This window comes from Acinonyx jubatus, chromosome F2 (genome assembly GCF_027475565.1).
Source record: "Acinonyx jubatus isolate Ajub_Pintada_27869175 chromosome F2, VMU_Ajub_asm_v1.0, whole genome shotgun sequence".
NCBI classification, from domain to species: Eukaryota; Metazoa; Chordata; class Mammalia; order Carnivora; family Felidae; genus Acinonyx; species Acinonyx jubatus.
Genome location: NC_069394.1, coordinates 15,792,631 through 15,814,646, shown reverse-complemented (window position 1 = coordinate 15,814,646; position 22,016 = coordinate 15,792,631). Strand labels below are relative to the sequence as shown.

Below are 22,016 nucleotides of genomic sequence, written 5' to 3'. Positions count from 1 at the left end.
TGGCTGAAGTCGGACGCTTAACCGACTGCGCCACCCAGGCGCCCCTGTCCTCTGTGTTTTTAAAAGACGATATGAAAACAGTCAATGGCCTATGTTTCTCTAAGCCTCAGTTTCCCCATCTGTTAAATGGGGATATGGTGGGACCCATTTCAGTTGGCTGTTGTGAGAACCAAAGATACCTAACTGACTTAGTGCATCCTGTGCAATAACTCCTTAATCCTACTATCATTCTTCTGGTCTATAAAATTAACAGAAACAACCAAAACTAAGGATCTCTGAATAGTCAAATTAGCAACGTGGAAAAAAAAATTGGTAACACCTAGTCTTAATGAGATACCCCACTGCCCGGTGGGGGATTAACCAAATCCTTCCAAAAGGAGCATTTGGCAATAGAGGGCAAAAGCCTGGGGGCGCCTGGGTGGCTCAGTCGGTGGAGCCTCGGACTTGTGGTTTTGGCTCAGGTCATGATCTCACAGTTGTGAGATCGAGTCCCGTGTCATTCTGCGTGCTGGGTGTGGAGCCTGCTTAGGATTCTCTCTCTCTTTCTGCTCCTCTCCCCCATGCACTCACACACTCTCTCACTCACTCACTAAAAATAAAAAGAATAGAGAGGGCAAAAGCCTTAAAAATGCGACTGCCCTTGACTCAATGATTCCACCTGAGGACCCTAACCTAGGGAAACAAGATCTGCAAAATCATGAACAGAAATGCTTAGTGTAGCATCATTTGCAAACACTGGAACATCAGAAACATAGTAGAACCAACAGCGGGGAGATGGCTAACTAAATGGTCATCTGCTTGTATGAGTGTTTCTGCAGCCATGAAAAAATTATTACAATATGGTAATTTAAAAATTAAAATCTGTAGCTAAAACTTGGGAGACTTTATATGTAATATATGAATACATTTAAAGTGTTATGCATTCACACAGTTAAATTATATACGTGTGTGTGTATATATGTACATATGGAAAAGTATTCTCAGGAGTACAAAATATTATATTAGCTATTTCCACATGGCGAAATGACAAGGTAGTTTTCATACACTATAAAAAGATAAGTGCTATAGTTCTGAAATTCTGTAAAAAGAGTTTAAAAATCAGGAAAAAAAGTGTATGAAGTATGTGTGACAAAGAGAAAAAGTACATTAAAGAGATGTCCCACAGCCCATTTCCATGAAAATCAATTGGAAGTACATCATTAGGAGCTAATACTTGAACACAGAAAGAAGGCACAGAACACGATCCCCTTAGGCCCACAGCTTGAGCTACATTGAGCCCGGGGTCATCTCCTTTAAGACTGGGCACATGGGCTTTGCTCATTTCCATGTACTATCATCTGTGTCTCGGCAGGTGTGGAGGGGGGGCCCCTCCCAAACCTCAAACCACATTTAAATGCATAAACAGCACATAGTTATGTAGCACTTTGGTGGTTTCCCTGGCAACCTTATCTCTGTCTTCTTTTATCTCAGCTACACATGATACAGTCTTGGTCCTACAAAGTCCCTGAGATCACTGCCCGCTACCAAGGAGCCAACCAGGGCAGGACGCTCACTCGCTAAGAAATCCTAATTAACAAATCTGTTCACACCAATCCCATCCCGCAACAATTAAAAAAAATTTTTTTAATGTTTATTCATTTTTGAGAGACAGAGACAGAGAGAGACAGAGACAGAGCGCGAGTGGGGAGGGGCAGAGAGAGTGGGAGACACGGAATCCAAAGCAGGCTCCAGGCTCTGAGCTGTCAGCACAGAGCCCCACGAGGGGCTCGAACTCAAGAACTGAGAGATCATGACATGAGCCAAGTCGGACGCTTAACTCACTGAGCCACCCAGGCGCCCCTCATCCCACAACAATTTTTAACAAGAGAACCTTGATACACATTCACCATTTGAGTTCCAAACTGTGATTTTCATGTTACCAAAATTTAATTTTACCATCACGTAAACACAATTAATCTTTTTCACTAAGTGAAAGGAAAAAGGAAATTACATTTAAGTCTCCAACTTTGCTAAATAGTACTAAACACATACCTGCTGTGTCCGCCTCAGGCCCCCCCTGAGTAGCAAGGAGGGGAGTTTCCAGACCTAATTTTAACAGGGGAATGTCAAACTGGCAAGGCTCCCACCAGGAGCTGTGAGCAAGGCTTTGACATCTGAATAGTACAGACAGAATATTACAAAGAGACCAGTGGATCATTTCAAACAGGATGGAGAGACTTAAGTCACCTATTTTATTTATTTGTTTGTTTATTTGTTTAGTTTAAGAGACAGTGTGTGCAGATAGGGGAAGGCGAGGGAGAGAGGGGGGAGGAAGAGAGAGAGAAAGAGAATATCTTAAGCAGGCTCCAAGCTTAGCGCAGAGCCCAACTCGGGGCTCCATCCCACAGCCCTGGCATCATGACCTGAGTGGAAATCAAGAATTGGACCATCAACCAACTGAGCCGCCCAAGCGCCCATAAGCCACCTATTTATGATTCAGTAGCTATCAGGGGACTTTATTTTTTTTATTTTTTATTTTTTGATGTTTGTTTATTTTTGAGAGAGGGGGAGACAGAGCGTGAGCAGGCGAGGGGCAGAGAGAGAGGGAGACACAGAATCGAAGCAGGCTCCAGGCTCAGAGCTGTCAGCACAGAGCCCGACACGGGGCTCGAACCCACGAACTGTGAAATCGTGACCTGAGCCGAAGTCGGACACTTAACTGACTGAGCCACCCAGGCGCCTCTGGGACTTTAAATATTTCACAGAATTTGTGTCTTCCCCTTAAGATGGTTTTTCTACCAAAATGTCTGCCTCGAGAAACCTAATGGAGTCAGATGCATCATGCAGACCCATTCAACCATCAACATGTATCAGAGGCCTGCTATTAACCTGGCACAGTGATAGGCCTCAGGACCCGAGAGATGAAAAGGGGACACCTGACCCAGAGAGGGTCTCAGGTTAGCGGGCCAAATACATCAAGTGTACAGAGGTGCATGGGGCTCCCCCGCACAGGGTGGCTCGTGGGATGATGTCTCCTCTGACGGCAGCTGCACTGTGGTATCACAAGCTGAATGCGCACCCGTTTACCAAGCTGGGTTGATTTTTTTTTTTAACTGTTTTCCCCAGATCTCGTTTTCTCCACTAAGACTCAGCATGATTTTCAATGTTAAGCCCAAACCATTGACCTCAACTCTTTATCTTGAGTGCCCAGAAAGTGAAAGTGACCATGTACATTAGTATTTTGAGCACTCTATGCTTTCAATGAAAACAGTTGTTCATATTCCTAAGCAGGAAAAAGCCCTCCCCCCTGCCCAGCACCCAGCTTCCTCCTCCACCCTCAGGCCAAGTGGCAGCAGGAGAGGACCATTCCTCATTCAGGCCCACGGACTCTCGCCTCATCTCAGAGACTGTGGTACCTTCAGGAGCTGCTAATGCAAACGGGTCCCAATTGCTCCTGCTATATCTCTCCCCCTTCTCTCCATTTATCTATTTAGAAAAAAATGAAGTATTGAAAATACATTTAATGGACAGTAAGGTTTTTTGAAAATTGTACTTAACTCATTTTTTTGAAAGCAGTCTGGGCCATGCTGAAATCTCAAGTTGTTTGGGCTTCTTTGGGGAACCAGGAATCAATTCCTTCTGTGTCTTTGCCCCTTCTTTCCATTGTGACATGGTCAAGGCCAAGCTCACAAGCTTATGAGTCCATTAACTCGAAAGCTGAGCCAACTAAGCTTTAGTCAATTGCATGTTAAATAGCTGATGATCTGGAAAATGTGTAACAATGAAGACAGCTGACATCTAATCAGCATTTCTGGGTAAATAAATGGAATAAACGATCAGATACAGGAAGCCATTCTGCTGTCAAATCCATACTTTCATTATTTAGATAACCTGCAAGAAATCCAACGGCAAGATCCTCCAAGGCTTCTCAACTGCTTTAAAAGAATAAATGCCCCTGAGTTTTAAGCCTTCCATACAGAACAGTCATTAGAAAGCTGTCACCCAGCACCTTGAAGGAAAATTTGTGTCATCCATTTGTCCTACATAAACATGTTGTACAACTTACTGGATTATAGCTAATAGCTATTTTCCACACAGTTAAAAAAAAAAAACAAAAACACTGCATCATTACACATACCTTCTTTAAATAGAAGGGATTTACCTACATGTTCAAGAACTACCTCAAACTAGAATTTCCTATTATTTAAGTTTTATATATGTATTACGTTATTCATGTCTGGATACATCCAAATTTAAGATCTTTTATTTAACAGAATTTTTTGACCTTCATTAGACATCAAAGTTTCTGTTTTTAACAGTTTTTAACCTTAATAAAACAGGTTCCACTACACCAAAAAAGGTGTGTGTGTGTGTGTGTGTGTGTGTGTGTGTGTGTGTGTGTTGAAGGGTTACCATTCCTCTAATCTTCATTGTCGTATTTTAGCCAATTTCAAAAGTACTAAGATAATTTCTCATCTCTTCATATTGACACAGCTTTGTTGCAGCCACACACGCCCTCATCTCGGACTTAGGATACAGGAAGCAAAAGCCATCTTCACCTCCAACAGCAGCCATTGATGACTCCTGACCAGGAGATGTTTCAACACAAGGTAAGAGAGAGAAGGTGAGACACCCTTCATGGGCTGCAGTGAAATGGGCATCACCAGGCAGAGAGTTCGCCAGGATGAAAAACACTATGATTTATCCAACACCTGTGGAGTCCACAACTGCATTCACCAAGTAACATGGGGTGTGCCACAAGCCTGCCCTCCAAGACCCTCTACAATGTCCAACCTCTATGAGAAGCCCCCCAAGCAAGAAGGGATCATGATTTAATCTTCTCCAAAATAGCTACCCTTTCTATCTTTTGTGAGCTACTTGCCATCATTCTCCAAAAGATTTCAGAAAATAATAGTGATAAACAGCCATTTCCATTCAGACTGAACCCTGAGTCAGGAGTTGGCAAACTGCAGCCATCAGAGCAGATATGGCCCACGGCCTGTTTTTGTAAATAAAGTTTTACTGAAACACAACCCGGGCCATCCATTTAGCTCTTTTCTATGGCTGCTTTTGTTCTACTAGGGCAGAGTCCAGTAGCTGCATTAGAGATGCTGTATCTCTCAAAGTCTGAAATAGTTACTTTGTAGCCTTTCAGAAAAAGTATGCCCCAAAAGGTACAAAGCATTTAAACCTCTAGGAGGTACATGACATTACCAGCAGGAGGCAGCTCTTACCTAAACAGTACCCTCACGTGGTGCAGTAGACTGAGGGGCAGAGGCTCTGAGACAGGGACTGTGCCTCTTACCAACTTTCAGGACAACCACATGACTCTGGCAGGTCTCAGCTTCTCCAGCTACACCATCAGGGCATCGAGATCTATTTCACAAGGCTGTCGTGAGGATCAGACATGACAACACATATAAAAAGCCCCTAGAACCAGGCCTGGTATTCCTCAAGGCGCTCCGTTAATGCCAATGACCCACCATCCATCCTTCACCAACCGTGGTTACCTGAGTCAGAGCTTAGTACTGAATGTGAATCACTGAGATACTCCCCTTCGATCAATGAGGCCCCTATTGCCATGATCTCAAAAAAGATCACAGACTCCGTGTAATCCAAAGAAAAGATGCAATGCTCTCTTCTTTGTTGAGCCACAGAAAGTTAAAGGCTCAGGATTTTATATTCTGGTGTTTGGGGAAAAATACTGTGGACTGTTTCCAGATGGAATCTTTCAATGCCAAACTTCAGGCGGCCTCTAGGATACGGAAAGACCCAGAGCTTAGCCACCTACAGTCAGTCTTTGAAGGCTGTGTGTTTAACCTCATTAACAGGAAGCAAGTAGAACAGGGTATCCCCAGACAGTGATAAGACCACACCCTGGACTAGCCGGAACTGTGAAGAGAGGATGTTTTAAAGGGCTGTGAAATCCCACTCCTGTTGCTTCATGCTGGTAGGAGGTATGACTCCAGCCAGAGTACACAGCAATGACAAGGAACGAGATCATCAGGACATGGTGTGGGGCAGGTGCCCAATGGGACCAAGTCATGAGAATGCCCTAGGTCAGGGGCAGCCACGTCTCCTCAGCCCTCTCTCCTGTGCTCCCTTTTGCACCCCGTCCCCTCTGACATTTGCAAACCAAAACCATGCAGCTTTCAACCACCCCAATCACATTTCCCTGCTTCAGGGCAACGGATCCAAAAAACAAATCCCATGAAGTAGGTAAGGCAGGGTTTGGGTGTCAGCTTTACAGCTGGGGAAACTGAGGCTCAGAAAAACAGTGTGGCCTGGCAGCAAGGTCACAGCTATCTGACTTACCCACCACTCCATACCCAACCCCGGGGCCTCGCAAGTCCTCGGCAGTTTAAATACAGGTACTTAGTCAACAATTGTTTAGGGCCTAGAATCAAATTCCAGCTATTCCATCGACTAGCCGTTGACCTTGAGAATGTCAATTTACCTCTCTCTACCCAAGTTCATCCATCTGTGAAATGGAGATAACAGTTAACCTGCCACACAGAGTTGCTGTGAGACCTAAATGAGTTAATACATGTGGAGAGCTTAGGACAATGCCTGGTGCAAAGCAAGTGTCCGTTAAATGTTGGCTACTGTTATTTGCTGAACTGAATCCACCTGACTTCAGCCCAAATCTGTGGACCACCTTTTGCCTTCTCATTCCCACAGTCCTTCCCTAAACACACAGACAGCAATTTTTTAAACTATGACCTGAGAAAAGCCAACTCCTAGGATGTCAGTATTAAAGCACAAGGCAACAAGAGCCTTTTTCAGAAGGACATCTGGCTTACGCTGATAACATGCCACAGAGTAAGCTGATAGCAGCAGTCGGTCACGTGTGGAAGTCTCAAATGAAAACCTGAGCAGGATGTGCCCACTCAAAGAGCATTGCTTTACTACACTTTGCACATGCACAAAAATGACACTGAACCGCTGTACCTGTCCCTAGTCACCAAACACCAGTTCTGTGGCCATTTTTTGCCAACGATGACTACAGTTGTGAACATGTTACATCGGAAACATTTCTTAAGGCTTCTGCCCTCTAAATAAAGGCTGCTGCTGATTCTCCAGCTGCAGAAGGGCCCTTCCTGAAACCACAGACCAGATAAAGAACAATGCGAAAGGGTTCACAAGAAAAGAAGTCATTTCGGCTGCTCTGGGACATGAATCTCCACTAGGTCACAGAGTTCCACCCAACACCCAGCAAAAAAAAAAAAAAAACCCAAAAACCTCGCTCAGGAAGAACTTGCTAAATCATCCAAGGGGCTCAGTGACAGGAAAATGCACTGAGTCTGGGTCACCCTGATCCCTGGATCAGGGGACCCAGTGACTTCCTGTTTGCTGGGGCTTCGTCTCTTCCTTATCTCAGAGCCACTGCACACTCCCTCCCAGAAGGAGAACTTCTATGGTTCCTCCCAGACTCCCACTCCTCCTGGGGAGCAGGAGAGACCTGATTCTGTCCATTTCATTTTCCTTAAAGGATTTTTCACTCCCCAACTTCAAAATTCAGTTTTAGGTCTACCTCCCTCCAGCGCCCTTTCCCGGCTGCTTCCACAGGTTTTAACCACTGTTACATCCACCCTGTCCACTAGGAATCACACACTGTGTAATAAATGGATGGGACCCAGGACACATCTATTCCAACTTCCAACCCAGTAGAGGAATTTTTTCTGTACACTGGCATTGTCCAAGAGAAATATAATGCAGTCCACAATGTAAGCCACGGGAGCAATTTTTAAATTTCTAGGGACAACGTTACCATTAAAAGAACGAGGAGGAATTAATGTTCATAATATATTTTATTTAACCCAATACAGCTACAATATGGTCATCTCAATACGAAAGGCAATCTACAAATTACTGACGAGATGCTTTAATTCTATTTTTTATACCAAGTCTTTAGAATCCAGTGTGTATTTTCCACTTACAAATCTATCTCCATGCAGACCAGTCACATTTCAAGTGCTCGACAGCCATAAGTGGCCAGTAGCTACAGTATGGGACAGGGCGGTTACCCCATTGTCTGTGGGCATTCCTACAGTGTAGGGGAGTGTGTTCCTTTAAACAATATACAGGAAAAACACAGTTCCTTCCTACAAAGACAACACGTTGGTTATGTCAGTTAGCAAAGGCTACTACGAGTGAGAAACACAGGGCATACGTGCAGACCCAGCATTTCCTGGGTAGTTCACTACAACAGCAACTTTAGAGATCTCGTGGTCTGACTTAACAGGTAGGAGACTGAGATCCAGAAAATGACTGGGAATAACCTGAAGTCACACAGATGAGCAATAGAAGTGGGAGGCCTGAAATCTACACGTCTAGTCAAGCATTCTTCAAATATTAAATCTCTCTCTCTCTCTCTCTCTCTCTCTCTCTCTCTCTCTCACACACACACACACACACACACACACACACACCAGAGTCATGTATCAATATATTGGGTTACCACTGTCTGCAATAGATGCATAATTTAAGATTAAAGCTGTTGTAGAAGGCAGCTTCCTCCCAATAAGCTCCAAATTTCTGAGATCTAGGAAATACGACAGAATCTCACCAATTCACTCCAACGTCCCACTTCCCTACCCTGACCTAGACTTAGGAATAGCCTAAGAAAACAAAAATAAGGAAGATAATCACAGACACACCAAAGCATGCCTCTTAATTAGGGGTAAAGCACAAAATGTGCAGAATGTCTCTATCTTAGAGGCTCTTAAGATGTATCCACCCCTCCTTCCACCACCAATGGACACACTTTAAGAGAGCGAACTTTGGGAATCTTACAAAAATGGGTAGTAACCTGTAATGACTGCCATCAAAACCACTTCTCAAGAGTAATCCCACTGAATCTGTTTTAATGAATCTCTACATGAACACCCTGAAGGCTGTGCACCCCCAATACCTGTGGTAGGTTACCTATCGCCTCTGCAATCTCATTCACACTGTGACTTGACCGCAGCAAATTCTCTGCTTTACCTTGACCACCTATCCGAGTTATCCATTCCTCTGGAGACAAGTGTCAAAAGGAACCCACAGATCAAAACCCCAAACGTACTCGGTTCTGTGCCCAGACACATGAGGCTGGCCTAGATCTGGAAGGCCTGGATGGGAAAGCCCGGATCAATTCCTGTGTCCACAAGAGGGAACCCAGGAACCCTCTGAGGGATGACAGCTGGCTAGGGCCAGGAGGGAAAGGTATCAGCTCAAACTTATGTGTCAGTGAAATGTGTGGCTTACTCCACCATTTGAAACAAACTGCTTGGCCAACAATTTCTCATATACTACGTCTTCTGTAAGTTTTTATTCATTACAACTACGTAGATAGAATATCCAGGAAAAGGATATAGACGCTGGCTTTAAAAAAAAATACAAAAAGGCCTTCATAATACGTACTTTGCATAAAAATACCCCTTTTCTGCTTAGGAGATACTACAAGGATGACTTTCCATGAGGATGTTGGGGTAGGTCCACAGTCAACAGAACCACTAGAAGTAACTCGCACTCAAAGAATGCTAAAAACTTAGAAAATCTTAACTCCCTGATCGCCTCAGTGCCCACCACGAGGCAGCTGTAGCCTTGGCTGCAGGAAAAGGCCTCTTTCCTATCACAGATTCTCAGGCAGACTGGCAACATCTCAGGTTATTTACATTCCAGAGCTTCTACCGCTGGGCGGATGCTCCCGGAAATATCTTACTGCTACCCCACGTGAGGGTAACGAGGTGTATCATCGACATTAACCCGCCAGCTAAGAGAGGAGTCTCAACTCCAAAGAAAGGACAGACAGGCCTGAAGCATTCCTGCGGACAGCTGCCAATAATAGTCCAAGGATGAGACTCTTTGCTAAATGAACTATTAACCTGTTTTTAAATGTTTGACCCTCTTTTTCCCATCCAGTTTTCTTTTTATTTTATTTTTTTAGCGTTATTTTTGAGGGCGGCGGTTGCAGATAGGTCTAAAGTGGGCTCTGCCCTGACAACAGAGAGCCCCATGCCGGGCTTGAACTCACGAACCCTGAGATCATGACCTGAGCCAAAGCTGGACGCTTAACCAACGGAGCCACCCAATTTTCATTTTAAAGGAATGTGTTCTTAGGAAAGAAAACTCACTGTTTCAAGAAGCATTACAGAAGCAAATGTTCCCATCTACTCTCTCACAGTCCCTGTCACATTTAATGGTGAGAATAATAGTGTCTAAAATGTAGGGCACATTAATAAATTACATAGCAGAAAAGGTCTCCCCTCCCCATAGATCAGAGAAATGACAAATCAAAATTCTGAAGAACTTGGAGAAAACCAAGAGTTTCATAAAATGTAAATATTCGAAGGTTTCATACTAAACCCCATGAAGTATATTCTTACGTCAAGAACTCCAGGAGTTGAGAAATTTTGTCCTAACCTGGCTCAATCACTACTAGCAAGATGACCTTTGTCAGCTGGGAGCCCTTCTAGGCCCCAGGTGCCTTACTAAAAAAGGAAGGACATAATTCGTAGGACTATTCTGTGATAAGCATAACATGACATTATCTAGAGATGGTTCCCAACTTACAATGGCTCAACTTAGGATTTTTTGACTTTATAATAGTGCAAAAGTGAAATACAGACATTAGAAAACATACTTCGAATTTTGAATTTGGATCTTTTCCCCAGCTAGCAATATGGGGGACAATCATCTCGCGATGCTGGGCAGTGGCAGTGGCCGCGGCTCCCACTCAGCCCTGCAATCACGAAGGTCAACGACCGATACACTGACCACCGCTCTGCACCCATTCAGCCGTTCTGTTTGTCACTTTTAGTACAGTATCCAAGAATTACATGAGATATTCAACACATTATAAAATAGGCTTTGTGTTAGATGAGTTTGCCCAATTACAGGCTAATGTAAGTATTCTGAGCACATGTAAGGTTGGCTCCACTAAGCTATGACGTTCTGTAGGTTAGGTGCATTACATGCGTTTACAAATCACGGTGTTTTCAACTCACGATGGGTTTATCAGGATGTAACCCCACTGTAAGTCAAGGAAGATCAACATTAGCAAACCTGATAACCAATGTGAGCAGCCCTTTATAGCTTACTTATACTTCCCATCAACTCTGTGAAGTATCTTCTGCCCATTTCTTTATTTATTTTTAAATGTTTATTTTATTTTTGAGAGAGAGAGAGAGACAGGCAGAGAGAGAGGGGGACAGAGGATCCAAAGCAGGCTCTGTGCCAACAACAGAGAGCCCAATGCAGGGCTCAGACTCACAAACTACAAGTTTATAACCTAAGCCAAAGTCGGATGCTCAACTGACTGAACCACCCAGGTGCCCCGCTTCTGTCTTAGACAAGAACACCGTGAGGTTCAAGTAACTTGCCCAAGGCCACAGTTAGAAAGTAACAGAACAGGGTGCTGTTTTCTAATACTGAAACCTCCAATAGTCTGATAAGAATGCTTAAGGTCAGTCAGGCACTCTATTCTTAATCAAAAACCACTTCCCAAGTGAAGCACTACCCCATTCTCCCTTTTCTGCTCTGCGGTCCATAAAGGGCACAGCAACATGTGGACCAGAAAATGATGTGCTTATGAGCCAGGCGTGGTAACTGCAGCCACTCTGTGGCTCAGCCCAGGCACAGGTACTTGCCTGCCTGTGGAGGGGACCGGCGGAGCCCTGCCTGTGTACAAACCACGTCCACTGACACCTTCTGGGGAAGCATTTGTTCCCCAAATCACTGCAAATGGTTCTAAAAGGCAGGATGTCAGATGCCAACTCTGTTGGAATAGTCAGCTGGACAGAGAATGGCACTCCTGAGTAACTGGGGCTTTTGACATCCTCTCACTGGATACGGAGGTCTACGGGATTCCCAAGAGTAGTCAGACAGCCCTCCCTCACCTCAGCAGAGCGCAGAGGAGTCTCCAGAGTGGCCTCAGGAAGGTGAGAGCACTTAGAGTCCTAGAAGCTCGCCAACACCCACCTCACATCAAGTGCCAGAACATGGACTAAAGCTTTCTGCCTTCAAAGAACTGACCAATGAACTGCAAGAGAGATTCCTACAACCACCCATGGGGCAACCTGGAGAGTGACATACAATTTAAATAAAGAAGAAGGGGCTGTTGCAGACTAGATGAAGAGAGATTTGAGCATATACCAACAAGTACGATGATGGGACTTGGTATTCTCATGGGAACAAACCAACGTGAAAGACATTTGAGTCAACTGGGGAAAACTGAGCACGGACTAATGATGTGAAGAAACGACTGTTAATTTTGTTCAAAGTGATAACGGTGTTGTGGTTATGGGCTGTTGCTTTGTTTTTTGTTTTTTCTTTAAGTCTAATCTGTTAGTGGCTCCTGCTTAAGCATAGATGGGTAAAATAAAGTGTGCATTTTGCTTGCAGATACTGCAGCACACAAAACAGGAGGGAGGGCCACGCGTGTCGGAAAGTAAGCATACAGCAGCAAGTCGACAGTTGTTGACCGGAGCAATGGCTACACGGGGTCCATCAGAGTATTTTGTGTATGTGCTTAAAAATGCCCATACTAAAAAGCTTTTTAAATGAAGCCACAAAAATTGGAATAGAAAAATGTTTTTCCTTCCTCTTGACACATAGATCATTTTAAAGGCAGAGTCAGCTAAAAAAAAAAAAAAAGAAAAAGAAAAAAGAAAAGGAAATTTAGTCACAGATGGACTGTGTGTGAACAGAGGCTAGTTCCCTCTGCACTGAGCCAAAAGAAAGCACAAAGACACAAAGGCTCAGCAGCAGCTCTGTGCCAAAGAGAGTTCCAGGGTCACCTCCCCCCGCCCCCGCCGCCCAAGCCCACTGCACATGCATGGTGCACAATGCTGGTACACACAGCCCTTTCCCCAGTCCGAATTTAACCAGAAGACAAGGGCCTTCTAATGACACACAGGACCCCCAGGTACCAGCCTCCTTACAAGAAGCATGAGACCCTTAGCTCACACATCCATCCTGGATGGAACCCGGCCATAACCTCATTATTAACCCATTTCAAGTTGTCAAATTATAAGCATTACGAAATGGAAGTCCCTCTCCATCTGCTATGGACTGAATGTTTTGTCCCCCCTCAAATTCATATATTGAAGCCCTAATCCCCGAGGTGATGGTATCTGGAGGTAGGACCCTTGGGAGGTAAATAGGTCATGAGGGTGGATCCTCATGGATGGGATTAGTGCCCTTACAAAAAGGGACACAAGAGGGAAGATTTCTGCCATGTGAAGACATAGAAGGAGGCATCCAGCTACAAATCAGGAAAAGCCTCACAAGGAACCGAATCAGCCAGCACCTTGACCTTGGATATCCCAGCCTCCAGAACTGTGACAAATAAGTTTGTTGTTTAAGCCTCCCAGCCTGTGGTATTTTTGTCACAGCAGCTCGAACTGACTTACAGATCATTTTTGCATTATTTCAAATGAATGTGAACAAACCCCAGAAAGTCTGAACTGTGTTATACGTGATGTTAATAATTTACCATTTAACTCAAATACATAATTCCTTTATAAGAACTCAGTGCTAGTTAAGAACCTTGATACAACTAGAATTGTGGATGATCCGAGATGAAATCAACAATTTGCTATGAAAATTACCTTTCTGTCCTGCTCAGAACAGTTCTTTCTCACAGTAGGAACTCTAAATTCTCTTAAAGTTCTCACAGGAAACTTTAAATAAATAACAGCCAAATGGTATCGCGTGGTAACTGACACCACACTGACTTAAGAGCTCACATTTTACATATCTGTGAGCTTTGGTTTATTCTGTTTCCCCCATGACTGTTGATCTATTTTAGTGATTCACATCTCAGCAATGATCATATACATTCATGCTTTTACCGGATAACATCAGAAAGTTTCTCTTTAAATAAATTAAAACACTTGGTTCCCAACACATGGATCACCACTCCAGGCTTATTCCAGAAAAGCTACATAAAAATCACATGGAGCTGCTCAGCTCATTTCTCAGGAGATTAAAGGCTAAGAATTATGATTTCACTCCAAAAGCAAAAGAGCCAAACACTGAAACCACACTGTTTCCACTGCTTAAATTATGAACTCTGCAGAAATTCTTGGGAGGGAACAGACAAGGTACAAGCATCATAGCATCAAAGGGGACCGTGTAAAATTAACCTGGTCATCTTCTGGATCCTCTCCCTAAGCAGAGTGATGAAATAACATCTGGGCCACTCCACTCCCACCTAGGTGCCCTCCCTGCCCTCTTACAGAAGCCTCTCCCACCCCCTGGATCACATTCTCCCTGGAACTGGTTTTCCAGGGATATTTCCATCTTGACCAAGGCCCTGAAGGAAAGGATTGTAATTCACGCATCTTCAAATCAGCAGCATCTGCCATAGTCCCTGGCTCGTGGCTGGCACTCAAATGCCTACTGAGTGAACAGAAGGTGGATGGATGGATGAGTGGAGAACCCATAATCCCGAGGAGTTAATAAAACATACAGAAAAGACAGAATGTACTCAAGTACTATGAAGACATGAAAGAAAGGAATGGATATTAAATCAACTTCAGACAGTGAGAGCTGTCCTAACACAGAATAAATGAGAGTCCAAATAAAATGACTAAACAGAAATAAATACAAGGACACACCACTGTCAGGCAAATGTGCTAACCACTACGCTACAGGAACATCCATCAGGGACACACCGTTGTAAGGAGTAACCCTCTCCCTGACTCTCTTACTGTTAAAATCAGACCTTGTGATCCATCTCCCGTGGAAGTTGAGTAACAACAGAGTATTAGAAACACTCCGTGTCTTCACCTGCTCAAAGGTACCACCCTCCCCCCCCCCCAAAAAATACGGCAGGTGGGATGGCCATTCTAACCAGTTAGCTCTCAAAACCATGCAACTGTCCCAGTGCCATCCTTGGACTTCAAAACCATCTACACATGTACATTTCAGAAAAGAACTTTGAAAAAGCCCCGTTCTGGCTTTGGGCTCAACTGTGCAAGATGACAAGGAGCTGGGCAGCCTAGAGTCAGGTTTCAAAAAAGTACAGTGAGGGGCACCTAGGTGTCTCAGTCTGTTGAACGTCCGAGTTTGGCTCAGGTCACGATCTCACGGTTCATGAGTTTGAGCCCCGCATCACCCTTTCTGCTGTCGGCGCAGAGCTTGTTTCCAATCCTCTGTCCCCCTCTCTCTCTCTGCCCCTCCCCCACTGGCTCTCAAAAATAAATACACTTTAAAGAAACAAAACAAAACAGTACAATCATCTGAGCAATTTGGAATAAGTTGTGCAACAGAGAAACAACCCCTACAATGGGGAGACATTTTGCCAGAAGAAAGTCAACAGGGGAAGGAGGGGCAAGAAACCAATGACACACGTTGTAATTAGAAGGTATGTTTTGGTATTTAGAAAGAAGCACACATGCACACACATACCCTCAAGCAGGGGCAAGGCAAAATCAAGGCAATAAATCAGCAAGGCCTCCCCCACAACAGCACACATCACTACCCTCCTCCTCCCACCAAAAAGGAACTTTCTGGGTTATAGCTTAACCCCACTCCCACTAGCTTGGGCCGAGATGCCTCCCAGTGTACAAAACTGAGGCTGTGGCTTAGTGAGGGAATTCAAGTAGCCCCACTATTTCCATGATGGATATTCTAAGTGCATGTAATGTGAATGGCTCTGAAATTCTCAATGTGGTATATACCACGTGTGGTTGTGATGGGTCGAGTACCAGAAGCCCAGGACCCTTCCCTCTGATAGGATATTCTCCCCTAGGATATTCTGCTTCTCCCCACTGTGAAGGCTCTTTTCCCGTACCCGCCTCCCCACCCCCAACCCCCCACCCCCGCAACCTCAGCAAAAGGGTGAGGAAGTGATGCCCCGGTGCTGTTTCAACCAACAGAGACACAGACAGGGAGGCAACAATCAATGAACAGGAAAAACCAGACCCAGCCCTGCAGCAACATGCCCGAGGGGGAGAAAGAGCTTGGCCATTAGAAAGTTTATCTCTCAGAACCTTCATCCTTTGAGTAGAGTTCTCAGTAAGAAAAACTGACTAACACATCTATGTTTTAAAAAATAAAGTCAATCTGCTTTTCCTAAAATGAAAAGGTAATACTATAAAGTAAAAAGCCCATGAAAACGTCACCCATAAATCCCACCGCCCAGAAACAACCCCAGAATTATATAGGTTTATTTCCTTGTGTTTTTGTTTTGTTTTGTGTTTTTTGTTTTTTTTTTTTTTTTTTGTCCTGCAAACAGATGGCTATTTGTGAACAGTCCAGGTCTGCACAGGCTGATTGTTACAGAATCGAGACAAAGAGCACACTTCATGACCCAGTGCCCCCGTGCCCACCAAAGCATTCGTTCTTCTGTTTTTCAGGCTAATTCAAATAGAATTGGAGTTGGGAATATACATACGACCACCACGCATGAAGACCGGACAGGCTAAATGATTAGGCAGTCGGATCCTAGCGAAGCCACAGGTACAGATACTGCTGGGAGAAAACACAAACCAAGAGCCTTTCCAGCCCAGGTGAGGGGCAGCAAGCCTTCCTTCCTGGACCGGCCCCTCCCTACAAATGCCACCCTTCTAGGATGGGGCTGGGGAGGAACCTGGGAAATCCACCCAGCACAGCGGGGCCTCACGCGCGGAGATTTTCCTAGTCATTAAATCTACCAAAGTCGCTTTAGCGAAGAGCCTGTTCACAGTTTGCTCATCACACATTTAGAACCAATTACACTTCTTTGCATTCATCTGTTCCCACATCTGTCTCCCCCACTTGACTAAGCAACCCATAAGCTTGGGGGCTGTGATTTACCTTCGTGTCCATGTTGCCTGGCACATGGTAAGTGCTCAAGAAACGTTTGTTGAGTGAATGTAAGAGGCATTTAAAATGGAAGAGAAAGCCAACCTCAGCTTCTTTTTATATTAAAGAGAAAGGAAAAGGATCCACCCGTCTTGTCTTCAGGCTCTGCTCTTTAGTCTCAAAGTCAATGGGTTAACCAAGGGTGGCGTTTTAGATCTATGTATCCCATTTTCTACTAACGCTGACAATACTCCAGGGTAACTCCCCAATGGTACATGGGAAGACCACAATTCAGTGATGCCTGAGGATGAAGAGAGGCCAGTCTCCACATTTCCTTAGCATCTAATACAAACAGGCACCCTCAGCCCCTTTGGGGGCTCCAGAGGTACCAACAGTGATGCTCCCCATTGTATTCCAGGGCCTGGCCCATAGCAGGTGTTCAATAAATACCTCTGAATGGCACTAAAGGTCGGATACAGCAGGGGACACCAAGATATAGACGGCTCAGACTCTGCCACCAAGAAGCGTTTCCATCTAATGCAGTGGTTCTTGGTCTAGGGCACCCATGGCAATTACCTGGGGATGGAGAGCTTTTCCAAAATATTCAGGAGCCAAACTCTGCCCAGACCTCCTGAATCACCTCTGAAGACGGGGCCTGGCACACCTACTTTTCAAATAGCTACCCCAGTGATTCTGATACACAGTTGAGCACTTCTGCTCCAGAGAATAAAATAAAGTTATTGTTACATTTATAAATATTGGGACATAGGCACACAGAGAGGAGTGAGGCAGGTAACAGTTTTCTACTTGTAAGCGTCAATGCTTCCCTCCTGGCCCTCAGCCTTCCCATAGCTGACAGCACTCTGCAGTCAGACAAAGCAGGCAGAGATCAAGGGCAACTTCCTAAGGGTCTAAGTGACTGAGAGATGTGGCCCTGAGCCATTTCTGATTCAGAGGGCAGCTGCTCACCTTTAGCCAGATGAGGACACTGGTTGTCAGGGCCCCATCCCCACCCTGACAGCCCCACTCAGAGGCACTGTGTCAGGTGCCTTCTGGATGGCCTCCAGCCCAGAAACAGGTGACCTGCAGGGACCTACACCAGAGGCCCTACAAGCATGTGTCTTCAGAAAAGAAGGAACACCTGCAGCCTGGCCATAAACTCCCTTGTGGGAACCAGCACATTGCTCGGGAAGTTTTTCCTTGGGCCACTTGCTACCACCCCATGCTAAGTGAACAACACACATTTTGTTGAGAAAGTCATAGCCTCAGGTGCCCTCTACTCAAGGAGGCTTCCCACAAAGGCCTTGGCAAAGAGCGATACGTGAAACTGAGGACACTCGTCCCCTGGAGGGGAGGAAAATCCCCAGTGTCCTCCATCCGTTGGCCCAGCCACAGTCCTCTCCTCCCCGAAGCCTCCAGGAACATGGACTCAGGAGGCTGGTAGGAAACCTAGGCTTGCATGTGCATGATCCGCCCCCAATGACCCACCTGCCCCATCCATGCCCCTGCCAAGGTCAAGTGTAGGGCTGCTCCCCCTTCTGCTTTATCCCATACTCCTTAATGCAATAGATTTTGTCAATTCTTTTCCCCTTCTTGGCTCCTCTGTCACGTGACCCATTATTCACCTACATGCTTTCCTCTCCTTCCTCCTTGAACCAGCCTTCAGAGTATCACCTTTTGCTATTTTGTCTTTGTCCGTTCCAGTGTCCTTCTGTAAATGGCCTACCATGCACAGAACACAGTAGATACAAAGAAAAATAGGATGCAGTCCCATTCCTGAAGATGGGCCGAGACACACAGAATGGAAAATTGTGATAGAAAATGCAACGGGGCACCTGGGTGGCTCAGGTGGTTAAGCATCCAACTTTGGCTCAGGTCATGATCTCACAGCTTGTGAGTCTGAGCCCTGCGTCGGGCTCTGTGCTGACAGCTCAGATTCTGTGTCTCCCTCTCTCTGCCCCTTCCCCACCTCTCCTTCCCTCCCTCCCTCTCCCTCTCTCTCTCTCTCTCTCAAAAATAAGTAACATTAAAACATTTTTTTTTCAATAAAAGAAAATGCAATGAAAGAGATAAGCCAGGGCATCAGGGGAGCACAGGGGTGAGTACAGCTCACAGAAAACCTTCTCAGGAGGTGAGGCCCAGCTGGAGTCTAAACACCAAGGATGAGCCGGTGATGGCCAAGTGGTATTGGCAGGCAAAGGACACACTGGGAGCAAAGCACGGAAGCAACCCCATGCCCGGGCGGTGGGAAGGGACTATAGGCCCTGGAGTGTGACCATAGGTGAAGTCCAAGTGAGGTAGGGCAGGGGAGCACGCTGGACTGACGGGAAGGGGCCAGTGCCTGCAGGGCACCCAAGTCCTTGGGTGCCACCCACAGCTCTGCTAGGCTCTTCCCAGGAGTCGTTTCATGATTTAGAACCACAGGCCTTCGTTCAACCTGTCATCACAAGGCAACCAAGTCAATGGCCCTAATTAAAGTCCCCTGGGAGACAGGCGTGGCCACCCCTTCCGGCAAGGCCCGTCTCTAGATAAAGGCTCCTCCACCACAAGGCCCAGAGGCCCAGTTCTCCGAGCAGCTTCCTGCTGGCCTTTAATTTGGTAGCACCCAGGCAGTCCAGTCTGAACCCGACCATTTAAGGTTACAAAACGTCTCTCTAATGGCTGGGAGTGTGTACATCAGAGCGGAGGGTGTGCAAGATTAAAGGCCATACTCTAAAACTGAGCCCTTCATTTTCCCTCGGGTTTGGAAAAGGCAGAGGACCACGGGGCTGTATCAGACCTCAAAGCACACACACTCCCAGCTCCGGGTCATGTGGAATTACAGGCCGCAAGGGCTCTTGCTCATCAGCAGACCCAGCTAGTCTGAAATCTGCAAAATCTGCAGTGAGTGCACTTTCCAGACAGCTTCGGCCTACACCAGGCCATTAGTCACTGCAGCCTCCAGGCCCCTTTCCCCCCTCTATAAACACCACCACCACCATCAACACGGACTGAGTAATGACTGTGCGTCTGGCACTGTCCACCCGAACCCTGTGAAGCAGACGACCACAGTTCATGGATTCTAAGCCCATGCCTGGACTCATTTTATGGTCAATCCTTTCTCTCCCCACATTTTAGGATCTCGAAAAAAGCACATCATACTTTAATTAGCAGGACTTTTTCTTAGGGGTCCAAAAAATACAGGTGCAGCTTAACTGACAGTTGGGTTTGAGGAAGTATCTCTACCACCCTCCCCCCTTATTGATATGGACGCTGAGCACAGAGAGGGTAAATAACTCACCCTCAGGCAAATGTTTGTACCAGGTAACCTGCAGGGGGCCTTTCAGCACTTCAGTTATTTGAATGCGCGTATATCCAAGCAGCAGTGCTGCCTTCCAAACCTAAAGACAAAAATCAGTCCTGCAGGGTCTCTCTCGAGGATTCTTCAAGATTCCTTAGCTCAATTCAACAACCTGTTCAGTGTCAAATTCTATTTTTCTTCCTGAATCTATTCAATGAACACTGCATTCCTTTTTCTTCTCTCTCTAGACCTCAGGGCATAAAATTTCATCCAAAGTTCACTCATTCACTCAGTCCCACCTTTTGGCCTTTGCTTGCTTGGTCTCCGTCCCCATTCTGCACCCTCATCCAGGAAGCCTTCAGTGATTTCATCCTGGCTTCTCTCTCTCCTCTCCGCTCCTCTAGCCTCCTGTAGGGTCCTGGCTTGGCCAGGCTGGTCTTAGAAAGCCTAGCAATAAAACACCTGGCCCCTGGAGACAGACCGCAGAGTTGAAGTCCCACTGTTCCCACTAAGAAGCCTCATGATTCAGGGCAAATTAGGAATGTATCTGTGCCTCAGTTAATTTCATCTGTAAAATATTAGTACCTACCTTACAGAGCTGTTGTGAGAATTCAGAGGTGGCACATAAAATGTGCTCATTAGCACCCAGCACATAGCAAATGCTCAATTAGTATTAGCTATTGTAATTCCACAGTATTCAGATGGCCTGTTTATCAGCACACATTCTACATTAAACTGAGAGCCCTGGGGTGGCCAGTGGATCATATCCCTGAGCACATCTCCAGGGCCCAGCACTGTAGCTAGCCCATAAGGGCTCAAAAAACATGTGCTGGATGAATGTGCGCACGAACGCATGCCTGTGTGCACAGCACGAATAAAGCACTTTGCTCTGGAACACATGGGAAAGGCAGTCATGCGAACCATCAACTTTCACACAAATGTTAACCAGGTGTTCCAGGGGCGCCTGGGTATCTCAGTCAGTTAAATGTCCGACTTCTAGGTGTTGGCTCAGGTCATGATCTCACGGTTCGTGAGTTCAAGCCCTGTGTCTGGCTCAGTGTTGACAGTGCGGAGCCTGCTTGGGATGCTCTCTCCCCCCCTCTGTCTTTGCACCTCCCCCTTTTGTCCTCTCTCTCTCTCTCAGAATAAATAAATAAACTTAAAAAAAATAGGTGTTCCAGTAACGTGCTGTGTGAGAACAACAGAACAAAAACTTATTTCTGGCTAGAAGGTGCACTGAAGAAAAATACTAGTGGAAGGGGAAGGAACAGAGACAGGTGGCTATAAGGAAAGAGCACGGGCAAAGGCAAAAGGCTTCATATGCACAGTCTTCCCAGGAATGGTGCAATGCAGCGTCAGGCAGAGGTCGCAGCTGGGATCCAGAGACCCTTTGATATTGAATGGACAGTTAGCTGGGTGAATACATATCTTTCCAGGTAGAAGGTCACAGCTTTCGTTACCACCTCAAAGGGAAGATGAAGGGCCCCTGGGACAGTATGTCCAGTTGAGAGACAGGGACAACAAAGTGGGGGGTTACTCATTTCAGGATGAGCCATGTGGCAGAGGGGTTAGAACGCCACTCAGCAGAGTTTGAGGTTTATTTCATCGCGATGGGGAGTCACCGAGGGTTTTCAGATAACAAAGTGGGGTGATCAGGTCTGAACTGCCAGAATACCCATCTGCAGGAGGAGGCTGAGGGGCAGAGGAGGCTGAGGGGCAGAGGAGGCAGGGGAGACCAGCAGAGAGGCTGCTGGTGGAGTACAAAAGGGAGAGATGCTAGAGGCAGTGGGAGTAAGAACAGAATCAAGGTCCCCATTTAGGAAGGAACAGTTCAAATGAACCCCAGACTGAAGTCTAGCCCTGCCAGTTCTATAAAAAGGAAAAAAAAGAACGAATTGGGGAGCAGGCTGGGATTCAGGTGGAGGGGAGAGCAATGCCTTCATTTCCTCCTCTCTTAGAATCTGAGTTTCCATATTGAGCT

At 45.8% G+C, this 22,016-nt stretch overlaps 1 protein-coding gene across 11 annotated transcripts in view; it reads right to left on the bottom strand.

Moving 5' to 3' along the window:
* The window catches only part of MTSS1 (MTSS I-BAR domain containing 1), a 164,113-nt gene that overhangs the window by 79,916 nt on the left and 62,181 nt on the right, over nucleotides 1-22,016 (bottom strand). The window lies entirely within an intron of this gene.